Raw genomic sequence first — 12,922 nt, 5'->3', positions numbered from 1 at the left:
AATGCTAGAGACTCTCTGCAACAAAACAAACTGTGGACAGTGATTCTGATAGCAGTCTTGGCTTCTCTAATGATGATTAACATGATGGTAGTTGCAGATAACCAGTGTCTACAAAGAGTGTTTCATTCAAGGTCATACATATTAAAGATTTTGTGTTTATAAGGATAGTTTAAGAAAACATCTAATCCAATAATTAGCTGGTAGACCTAACTGAGGTCCACACCAGCCTTGTTTTTATTATAATGCAAAATAAAAACACATTTCATCTTTCTCTGTCATTCCTAATCTTGTCCTGACTCATTCTGTGTTTTGTCATCAAAATAAATATGTTCCTAGTGTCCTCCATTTCACAAACAGCAAATGGTCTCATCTGTGAATTTCAAGTTCATTTTTTTTTCAGTTTCTGGGCTATTAGATCTTTAGTTAGCCCTTTTCTGTTTTTTGTACAGTACTGAAAGGTCATCTTGAAAATAAATGGAAAGTGTGTAGCTGACAACAACTGATGTCAATTGCACTGCGTGTGACCTTGTGAGCCATGGCACGTGGAAACATAGAGGAATGTGAATGCCACAAAGCCAGTAACACACAATAATGTCTGTATTTGTTTTCCACCAATATGATTGAAAAACAATGTCATATGTGTCTTTTTGTGATAATACATGCATCTTAGACTATCTTTATACAGGCAGCAGAGATAATACAAACATTGGAATACATTTACAAATAAGACAAGTGGCCAACATATGTTGTACATTGCCTTCCCAGAAGTCGTATGTTGGTTATGTTTCTCTGTTGTAATCCATGCAGTATAGGACCTATAATGCTTGTCTCCAAAGTGTTAAGGGTTCTATGAAATTATCAGCTAATAAATTTTCAGGAGGCAGATGTTCAATATTAATAACAACTGACTCGACATGTGTACTTATCAAGTGATTTTTTTATCTATTTCCTTGGATCTAGAATTTGTCACTAGATTCTGGGCTAACTTAATAGCTTATTTATTATCACTATATATTTTAAGTGACTTTGTGACACTGCTTCGCACATAAGTTATCTTAAGTATAGTAAACCTTGAATGGTTGATGCCAAAGTCGTATATTCAACTTCATAAGTTGAACATGGAACAGATTTTTGTTTTCTACTAGACCACAAAATAGAACTTTGCATTTTTATGCATGAACAATTTGCAGTGTATCTGCCATTGATTTAGTTTTCTCAGTCTGCGTCACCAAAGGCCACTATGTCCATGCTCCCATCTCTAGAAAATTCTAGCTTATAATCCACAGTTCCCTTTAAATATCTAAACACACTTTTTACTTACAAACAATGGACCTTTTTAAGACAGTGATTGCATCTGCTAAGGAGATTGACAGCAAAAAGTGTGTCAGATCTGGGTGTTTTGGATGGATATACAAGAGTTCCTATTGCCTATGATAATACACCTTGATGTCAGTTGATTCGACTACCTCAAAGTCCAAATTGAATTCAGGTGGTGTTGACATGGGCTTGGCTTCCTTCATACCAAGTTCTCCAGAACTTATTTTTCATAGAACTCATGGGAGATCCAAATTTTTCTTTTGACAGTTTTGTGTAATTTCCATATCAAGGCATTGGCTCACTGATTCTAAGTCTTTTATCTCAAAAAAATCCCTTCAAAGAATTTTTGATGTGATTCAGTACATCCTATCATTTGAGAATAATGGCATATCATCAACATATGATGCAACAATGATTAGTTTGGTACTACTTCAATGAAAATAGACAAGTAGATCAGTGCTTGATCCAGTCCATTTCAAAAGGAAGGAAGAAGGAAGGTTAGAGTTTGATGTCCCATTGACAGTGTAGACATTAGAGATACTTCCAACCAGCCTGTTGAAGTTTATAAACAGCTTTCTTCAGCCTCCATACATTTCCAAGAGCTGCAAAATTTCACGGTGGAATGACATAAATGCCATCATGTAGGTCTCCATGGAGATAAGCACTGGTGATAACATGGTCTCTCTCTGGGTTCTCTCGAGCTGCCATATATATGAGATATCTAATGGACGCATTCTTGACCACTGATTTAACGGTTTCCTAATAAGTATCACCTTGAACTTGAGAGCACCCTTTTACCACTAGTCATGCCTTAAATGTTTCTGGTGTACTGCCAGTCCCAGGCTTTATCCTTAATACCCATTTAGTCTTGAGCGGTTTGTGTACTTGGGTATCTCTGCCTCTTCGAAAGTTTTATTACAAGCTGGAGATGAGACTTCTTTCTTTATTGCTTTTTTCCATTCTTCCTTATTTATTACTTACAAGGCCTCTTTGGCATCAGTATCTGCATTTGAAAGTCCTTCTTTCAAGTATTACATAAAATGGTCAGGCTATTCCATGTGTTTTGATTCTCTGCATGACCTTTTGAGGTGTAAACCCTTGAAGAACTACAGATCCATTTCTTGTGATTCTCATGGTCCACAACTTGAGTTTCAATTGCCATTGGATCATTGTCAAAACCATAAAAGGATTCATTATCACTACATACTGACTGAATTCCTTTAGTATGTGAACTAGTACTTTTTGTTCCAGTTCTGAGGAAATGGAAATTTACATGCCCCACTGACTGTTGTCTGGCAAGTTTCCCTATCAGTGAATCTTTGACCTTTCATTGCCTGGCAGTAGCCCATGAATGTCAACTTCCATTACTTCTTATCCCAATTTTGTGATGGCATTTCAGAATATAAACAACTACACTGAAGCCAAAAATCCTCAAGTACACTAAAGAAGGATTTCTCAAACAATGGGAAGTCCAGGATGGAATACAACAAAGTCATGGGAAGAATTTATTGCTATGCACCACACAGAGGGGTCACTGAATTGCAGACAGGCACAATGAAAAGACTACTAAACATTTAAGCTTTCAGCCAAAAGGCATTCTTTAGAAACAGAAAGCAGGCACACAATTACACAAGCACAACTCACATGCACATGGCCTCTTTCTCCAGTGTCACTGTGGCTTGACCCAGAGTTATGGTGGAAAAGTAGACTTGATCCAGAATCATGGTGGAAAAGCAGACAGATAATAATATCAAGATGTTCCAGTCTGACAATGGAAAGGAACATGTCAGCAGTGAGCTAAAACATTTGTGATTAATGAAAGTGTAAACCACCAACTTACAGTATGACACAGTCCACAACAAATTGATGTTGATGAGAAGCTGATCAAACATTGGTTGAAAAGGTCATGGCCATGATGTTCAATGCCAACTTGCCAAAGGAGTATTCAGCTGAAGCTGTTTTGTCTCCAGTGTCTTTATCTAATTTGTTTGTGATTAATATTTTAAGCAACCAGGCTCCATGTGTGAGTCTAGAGCCTTTAAATGCTTTTTTCCAGGGCTGTTGTGGCTTCTGCTGCTCTGTTGTGGCTTCTGCTGCTGTATTTGTGTTTCTTATGTGGAAATGATCTTGTCAACAAAGCATCTGTGAATGTGCTTTTCTGTCTGTTTTCTTCCAAGAATCAAACAGTTTCATAATATATGAAGGAGAGTTAACGTTCCATAGTTTGCCATGGATTATACACCTTCATGAGAAATTTCCACATCAAATATTTTTAGCATCTGATCACCTTTTCAATTATCAAAAGTCAAGATGAGGTTGTGTATAAAAGAAGTGGCAATCTGCATGCACAAATGATTGACCAGTGAAAATAAGAAAAACGATCAAAATGCATGTAACTTGCTTATGAATAGACTCCGGATTTCTGCACAAGACTTCTATTTTTAACATTTATAAACTGATGCTTCTATTGAAGTGTACAAACATTGCTTTTACACCTGGCCCCATACCCTTTTGTTCAAAGACCTATTTTTATAAATGAAAAAGATTAAATGCATCGCAATGATTACAGACATATGAACACACAATAACCACAGAGTAACAAGAACAACAAGGAGTAAATAGAAAACTATTAGTATTAATTCACATAATACAAAAGTAATTATGGTGTAGCTAATAACTGCAATATCAGAATGCTTGTGTAATGGAGCAGTTTACATCCTTCAGTATTGTGCACAAGCTTATAGAGAGATGAGAAATATTAATAGTATCTATATTTCACATTGCTCATTAAACTGCAGGAACTATATGTGACTCCATACGCATCAGCACTTGAATATTAATGATGAAGTGATTTCACTTTATCTTTTAACACTGAGAGACTGGATAACATATAATTATAAAAATAACATACCTGTTAAAATTAACAGGTAATGCTTTACATATGCAGTCACACCTTTTGTTTCCAGTAAACCTAAAAAGCATAGCAATGTATGAGAATTTTTTTTCAATTCCACCATCTGACAATTTGTTGCTGCAGATCTGAAAAATTTCAGTGAAGGAAAGGAGATAAGATTTATCTTTGCATTATGACTGAATTCATTAGAGACAATGCTGATGGTCATAGGGTATACTACATGCACAAGCCTAACAATTTTGTGAGAAGCTAATATCATTTCTTGGCTTGCGATAGTTATTTTAACTGTCATCAATTGAGCACATTTTTATATTATGTTAGTTCACCAGTGATAAATATCTGAACAATTAATGAAAAACCTTTAAGTACAGTTGTGGAGAGAACTGTAGAATGTACTTCGGAGGAAATAAATAATGTACAGGTTTTCAAAAGGAAACTAAAATTATTTCTCATCGAACAAACTTTCTATAAAATGAATGAATACTTAGAGTTATGATGTACAAGAGTGGGGGAAACTGCCTAAGAAAAGCACTCCCTTAAAGATAAAGTGTGATGCTGTTACTTGTAGTTTAACTGAAATTGTGGTGATAAAATGTAAATTTATCTGTTTCATTATGAGAAAATGTGAACTCCCATGTATCCCACTCTCTTGAGCATTCATTTAAACCTCTTTCTAAGGAATGCAATTAAAACTTGTATTCATTCAAACCATGACCATGAAGAAAATTTACTTCCTTATGTATGTCAGTAGCATAAAAATATGCACTGTCACTTATTCTACTATTTTAAACAATCACTTAAACTGTTTTTGGCGTATTGCAGGCTTTAATACTGCATGCAAGTAATTGTTCCTGTAAAATAAACCAATGTCTGTGCAATGTGATGTATAAATGTTAATGTACTACTGTAATTGCATCAATTGACTTGTCGTATATTACTTGTACACTGGCTGTATAATATGTAATCAACAGGACAAAATAAATAAATAAATAAAGAGTAAAACTTCCTGGTTAGTTAAAATAATAGGTCCAACAACATAACTGTGGCCTTACTTTGCAGATGCTAAATAATGTTTAGAATGTTTATTATCAGCCATTCAGCATATTTTGATACAATTGGCGTTGTCAGGAGGTAAAGTACAGTTAATAAAATTAATACATCAGCTTTATCTGTAAATAAAAGCACATTTTAGTAAGACTACAATATTCATTGCTAATACACTTGTGGCACCGATGAAATCAACACCAACATCGATATGCATTCATCTTTGAACTCTAAGCATTATCTTTGGCTGTTCAGTTCAGTTCTTTGTGATCCTTGTATGTGTTAAGGTTAATAAATGAAATATTGCTAAATGAGTGTGATTATTGGTGCAACCAACTTGGTAATCCTCCTCGCTGGTGACCTCAAGTTATAACGTCTTCCGTTTTCGCCATTTTACTGTGTCTGCGACCTACGCGTCGGTTATTTTTGCGTGTATTGCATTGACACAGCATTCGAACAATGACTTCGGCCCAGCACCTAACACCGGATCATGTGATCGACATGCATCGTGTTGCGGGCGATGTACACCCACTAGGACTGCAACACAATGCCTCTCACTCGATGATTCCGCCGATTTCGCTGGACGTTTTCAAGCTTGCAACAATAAGTGAGGTTAGGAGTGCGCATGACTCTGGCTATCAAACGCCTTTGTTCCCGCCACATGTGCCCTCCCTCATCGACTGTGCAGTTACCTCTTATGGATCTTCATGCAGTGTGGGACCAATGCCGATGTCTGCAAATGCTTCATCGGTCAACCTACTACCACCAGGACAATGATATGCCATGCCGCAATCCGTGCAGTACAAAGCGGATACTTGCCACATGGCCGGAACTGCTTCGTTCACAGGTCTACCTCCTCAGCATCCGACCACGCCCGCGCCTTCCTTGGTTCAGCATCAGCACATGCCTTCCTGTAGCGTCGCGGAATAGTAAAGAGTTGGAAACGTGGAATATTGTCAAAGTTTTGTTGCCTATGCCAAGAGCCAGAGGCAGTAGGTTAGCCAAGTGGTAATAGGATTGCACATATATTGGAATGTGTCGTCAATCAGGGCAATGGCCTGGTTACACACAACAGGCGAGAGAGAATTGCTTAGCACGAGGGTTTGTGTTAGATGGAGACTTTCGTAGAGTGGAGGACAGAGGTATAGCGTCAGCTGTACTGCATTTCACAACTTCGCGTAAGTCTGTCATAACAACACGTAACTCTGTCGCAAGAACACCTAAGGGGCGAGTACAACAGACGAATCAGCAGTATAAGTGGAATGAACGCGTTCATTACAAACGAGCATGACATCAGGAAGTCGCTCGTGCTTCCTTTAAATACGCCAGCTTTGACAGCAACAAGGCACTCGCAGTTAGACTTGCAGTTAGATGTGTACTGGGTCGCTGCGTAGTGATCAGCTCGGTGATCGCCATGTTAATCTTTATTAAGGAGATGTTGCAGTAAGGGCGGCCCATCCAGCAGCAGACGTGAGGGGACAGTACCAGCTCTGTTCCTCTTTGCTGCAGCTGTCAATCATCAACCCAGGATTAGCAGACATCACGGCAGACTCGCTCACCGCCAATGCTGATCACATCAGTGAGCCGTCGTCGAGATCGTGTGAGGCCTAGGCCCTGTGCATCCATTGTCACAACCGGGTGAGCCGATGACACTGGGGGACTGCAGCCCGTTCTGCCCGTCCACCACGGACGAGCCACCAGGAGGAGTAGGGAAGAAGATGGGGTGGGCTAGAGTACTCTCCGCAATACGAGAACGCCTCTCGTGCTGACAGTGCTGGGACTCCAACCCGGAGCCTCCTACATGCAGCAGCTTGCTGTTCGCAGCCATGCTGGCCGGCCAGCTGGGCACCACCAGCCACATGCAGCCGAAGTATGAAGTAAGGACATTCCTTCGCTACGTCAGAGCACGTGGTGCTGCACTAGCAAGACTGTGCGGCCCGGAGCTGGTGTCATCGCTAGGAGTCAGCGAGGACTCGGGGAAGGTCGTTGATATCACCAAGCCACATTGTACTCGGCAGGAATAAAGGTGTTATGAATTAATAATGTTTCTTTGGCGTTTCTGACGTGTCCACAGTCATTTCCTAGCATCCTGACAACTGGAGAGGTCACCGCTCGGCCTCCAGTCCACCGTAGGCGATCAGGACCACCGGGCCGCCTACAGATTTGGTGTCAGAAGTCCTTGCGCCCACTGCCTACAGATTTGGTATCAGAAGTCTTCGAACCGCCCACTACAGCACTGGCCTGCAGATATGGTATCTGGAGTTGTCGACACTGCCACTGCAGGACTGACACCACAGAATTGTGGTCAGAACTGTCGACTCTACGCAGCCTTGTGGTAAGTGCATGAGGCGATTTTAGTTAATAACTGTGGATACACATTCTTTGTTGGGAGTGCACTTTATGAGACCTGCGGAAACAGCAGATTTATCTAAGTTTAAGGGAAACACTAGGGAAACGTATTTGGTACCAGTAAGATGTACTGTGTGTAATTTAACGGGGCATGGGGAGCCATGCACGAAGTTTGTACCAGTAGAATGTTCAATTTGTAAACGATTTGGTCATGTAGCGCACAATTGTAGAGAGTTTCACTGGGCAATAACAAGGTGGAAGGATTAATTTTGTTTAGTTGTGCATTGTGAGTCTTGTTTGTCTTCTTGTGTGTAGTTCTCAACTGTGACAAAGGAGTTGAGTAGCTAGTGTAGTTATTGATCTGAGGAGTACTTTCAGTGTAGAGTAAGTTGTTGGTAATTTGCACAAATCATGCTGGAAACGAGATCCGTTAGTACTGAAGTGAGTATAGCTGCTCTGACAGAGCAAGTCTCATAATTGTTAGAAGAGAATGCGCAGCATAAGTTACGTCATGTAGAATTAATGACGCAAATGGAGACCTTGCGTTCGGCGCAAGAGTCGCAAACGGGTTCAAGTGAGCGCAAGTAAGTAGCAATGTCCAACCTTGCAATATATCCTTCAGTAGCTAACCTGGTAGTGCCTTTCTCAGGTAAAACAACAGAGGATGTCACAGTGTTCATTAACGATGTTTTGGCAACAGCTGCAATGAGCAATTGGTCAGATGTAACTACGTTACGTGTGGCAAATTTGCGACTTGCAGGGGAAGCCAAGATGTTCGTGATGTACCATGAGATGCTTAGTAAGGCGAGCACGTTTGAAGAATTGGCAGATGTGTTATGATAAAGATATCGTAAGCAGAATAGTGCAAGATTTTTTAGGGAGAAGTCAGCTAATTTGACACAGAAGGTCAATGAGACAGTGGAGTCTTTTTCAGAATGGATACGGAAAATCTATTCGCAGACCTATGAATTATCGGGTAATCTTGATGCGGATCGTGTGTTACTATGGGAGGCAGAAAACAGAGCCCTCGATGTATTCCTCAGGGGAATTCCTGCAGAATTTTCTCGTGGGGTTAGGATGGAGAATCCTGGGGATTTAGCTGCAGCACTGTGTATTGCAATGCGTCTGCAGGAGATAGACATTGCAACAAGGGTTCGCAATGGTAAACGCATCTTTGCATTGGAGAGGAATTGTTACCATTGTGGGAGGAAAGGTCACGTGAAGGCTCAATGCAGACAGCCGCAGTGCTATGCTTGTAAAAGCTACGGTCACAAGGCGAATGAGTGTCTTAGTAAGCAGAATGGTAACGAGAATAAACAGGAAAAAGCATGAAACAGGAATGGGAGTGTTTCGTCCATCGGAAGACATTCCCGGTAAGCAGAAGTACTGTGAAAACTAGTACAGAGACAGATTGTTGCTTGATGGGTGTTGTAAGGAATAATAGATGTAAGTTTTTGATTGATACAGGGGCACATGTATCTGTTCTTAGTCTAGACCTCGTGGGTAGGAGAAGACTAGGTACTCTTAGGTATAGATTATGTGGAGTAGGAAATAATGAGCTGCAATCATTGGGTACAACACAGCTCATTTTTGAGATTGGAACTGTAGAGTTCGAAGAGCAAATGGAAGTGTTGCCAACTGTGGGACAAGGGTATTCTGTGATTCTTGGACTGGACTTCCTCGATAAACACCATGCCAAAATTAATCTTTCACAGCGTACAGTTGAACTTAGTGGAAACTTGTTTTCAATGGTTACAACAGCTGTAAATGTTGCTAACATGTCACCAATTGAACTGTGTACAAGGGCATTAAAGACGATTATGCATGTCAAAGTGCCTCCAGGTACAGGGAAGTTAGTCTGGTTGTCAGTAGGTACAAATGTACCACAGCAGAGACTATGTGTGGTGGAGCCACTGCAGAGCAATGAAGCATTGGATGAAATGCATTGTTTTATTAGGAGGAGCATTGCGCGCGTAAGGGATATAAATGGGGAACTGATGATTCCGATCAGTGTAGATAATTTTGGGTCAGATGAAGTGGATCTCCCAGAGTGTTTAGTGGTAGCAAGTTTGGAAATACTCGACGATGAGAATATAGGTGAATCCCAAGGTGATTATAACGTCAAGCAAACCGTCAAGGCATCTGTACTACGTGATAAGATTCATCATTTGGAGAATGGTGATTGGAAAGCTATGGAAGCTTTGTTATTAGAGTATTTAGATTTGTTTAATTCAGAAGTTCCATTACCAGCAACTCCTATTACACAGCACTGTATACTGACTGGCGATAGTCTGCTGGTCTATAGAAAACCATACAGGATAGCGATAAAGAATTTATTAGTCAACATCTAAGGGATGGTATTATAGAGAACAGTGAAAGCCCATGGTCTGCCAACATAGTGGTATTTCCTAAGAAGTCATTGGACGTTACTAAAAAGTATTGATTTTATTGTGACTATCATTTTTTGAATGCACGAAGTGTAGCAGATGCGTATCCAATACCGAACAACACAGAAACATTGGACAACCTAGGTTGGTGTAAATATTTTTCGACACTGGACCTAAAGAGTGGGTACCATCAGATAGAAGTAGGTCCCGAGGATAGACCAAAGATGGCCTTTACAACAAGCCTTGGTCACTTTCAGTATCGCAGAAGGCCATTTGGGATGAAAAACGGTCCTGCTACTTTCCAGCATCTGTTAGATGGTGTGCTTCGGGGACTGAAACCGAAGATTGCTATGGTATACCTCGATGATGTTGTTACTTTTTCGCATAATATAGAAGAGCATGTGGAATGACTGAACGAAGTATTTAGTAGGCTAAGAGCAGCAAATCTTACGCTTAATGTCAAGAAATGTCAGTTTGCTCAGACACAAGTGACTTATCTTGGGCATATTATCAGTCAGGATAGGGTAAGAATGGATCCTCATCTGACGTCGACTGTGCATGGTTTTCCAGTACCACAGACCACTAAACAAGTTCAGCAATATGTCGGTTTATGTAATTACTACAGATGATATGTAAAGGAGTTTGCAGAAATTGCACATCTATTGACGAGATTGTTAAAGAAAGGTGTTAAGTCTGAATGGACAGCACAGTGTTAGGAGGCATTCGGGAAGCTCAAACAGATACTAACATCAGACCCAGTGTTGATACTTCCTGATTTGGAACAAGAGTTCATACTATCTTGTGATGCTAGTAATATTGCTGTAGGTTGTATTCTTTCTCAGAGGGTTAATGGAGAGGAACATCAAGTGGCTTATGCTTCCAGGCAACTGAATAATGCAGAGAAGAATTATTCAACTACAGAGAAGAAATGTTAGCAGTGATTTACGGTATCTCGTATTTTCGCTGTTATTTATATGGGTGTAAGTCCAAGGTTATTACAGATCACACAGCACTGAAGTGGTTGTTGGGGTTGAAAGATCTTTCGAGTCATTTAACGAGATGGGCACTGAAACTAAGTGAATTAGACTATGAGGTAATTCACAAACCATGGGTAAAACATACGAATGCAGATGTGCTTAGTAGAAAAATAGCAGCTGTACAAGTTGTGGGCATAAGTGAGAAGGAGTGGATAAAGGCTCAAACTACTGACAGAGAGTGTCAGTTATTCTGAATGCAACCTCAGTTTGAAATGCAGGATGGGTTGCTTTGCAGGAAGACGAAGTGCAGACTATACATCGTAGTACCGGAGTCGCTAAGGGAAGAAGTGTTGAAACAAATGCACGACCATGTATTGTCGGGTCATGGTGGTAAAAAAACGACTGATAGATGGGTAGCTGAAAGGTTTTGGTGGAAGACACGTTGCAATGACGTAGAGCAGTATGTGCAAAATTGTATACCGTGTGCGCAGAGAGCAGAAAATTCAGTTACAGAGACTACCTGAAGCGGATTGTCTGTTTGCATTCATAGGATTAGACATGATCGGAGCATTTAACAAGACCCAAGCGGGTAATCAATATGTATTAACAATATTAGATCATTTTTCCCGATACCTGGTAATGGCAGCTATTCCAGATCAGAAGGCAAGCACTGTTGCGCAAGCCTTAGTAAAAAACTGGTTGCTGAAGTATGGTGTGCCTGATACTATAATTATAGATCAGGGTAGTAACTTTATGTCGGAGCTGATGAAGCAGTTATGCCATTTATTGAAAGTTAAGAAATTGCGGACAAGCCCATTTCATCCTCAGTCGAATGGACGAACAGAACGGGCTCATAGGACGTTAGTTAAGATGATTAGTCATTAGGTAAATCTGTTGACAAGCGCATATAACGTGAAAGTTCATACAGGAACGGGGCTCTCTCCGTATGAGGTAATTTATGGTCGGAAAATGCCATCACCATTTGATGTGCTCAAATCTCAGGTAGGTTCACAGGATGAGTCAGTGAAGAATTTCGCCAAGAAATTGAGAGAGATTTGGCAAAGGGTACGGCGTGCTAATACTAAAGCTTTGGAGAAACAGGAGAGTATTGGGCAAAGAACAGGTAAACTGCCACAATACAGAATTGGTCAGTGGGTATTGTTGGCTAATCCTTATGTTCCAAAGGGTAAAACGAAGAAGTTTTTGACGAAATATTCTGGACCATATCAGGTAAATGAAATAGTGTCTCCAGTGAACGTAAAGTTGCAGTTACCAACCAAGTCGTCAGTAGTTCATGTGAGTAGGATAAAGCCATTTAAGGACGCAGTGGATGCGTTACCGCAGATTCCTCCAGCAATAACAAAGGGTGTGAGGGTATCGAAGCTAAAAGAACAGCACAGAAACATTTCTTACGCACTTAGGTCTAGGGATAAGTAGATTAAGTGTCCTCGGGGAGGAACATGTCGTATTTATTGTTATTAGGTAATGGGGTATGTGTAGTTTATACTTGTCATTTGTGTGTTTCAGATGTGGTAATGAAGGGAGCGATTGACATAGCTTCCTTTTCCTTCACGTGCCGTGCCAGGATGTGGTCCAGGAAACTTTTTGTCAGTCTGGTACTGCTACGCTGTTGTAGAGGAGAGGTGGTGCAGGTGCAACCACTAGATAAAGGAATTTTGTTTGCAAGGCAATTAGATGTGGTATTGTCAAGCCACAGGTGGACAGTTGTGTTCATGTATAATATATGGTGAGTGAGGAATGATGTACGGACACTACAGGATAGGTTTACGGCGCTACAGGTGGCCATGGAGAAGGAAGGGTTGTTTCAACACATACGGAATGAGTATCAGGAATTGAAGCTTACATACGAAAAGCTGAGAAGGCAGCTGCAACAAGTAATGCAACTGGTCCCGCAAACACTCGTTCACAGCAAA

The sequence above is a fragment of the Schistocerca serialis genome, chromosome 4 (assembly GCF_023864345.2).
Source record: "Schistocerca serialis cubense isolate TAMUIC-IGC-003099 chromosome 4, iqSchSeri2.2, whole genome shotgun sequence".
Taxonomy (NCBI): Eukaryota; Metazoa; Arthropoda; class Insecta; order Orthoptera; family Acrididae; genus Schistocerca; species Schistocerca serialis.
The sequence above is the reverse complement of the archived record's forward strand: the minus strand, read 5'-3'. Positions refer to the sequence as shown.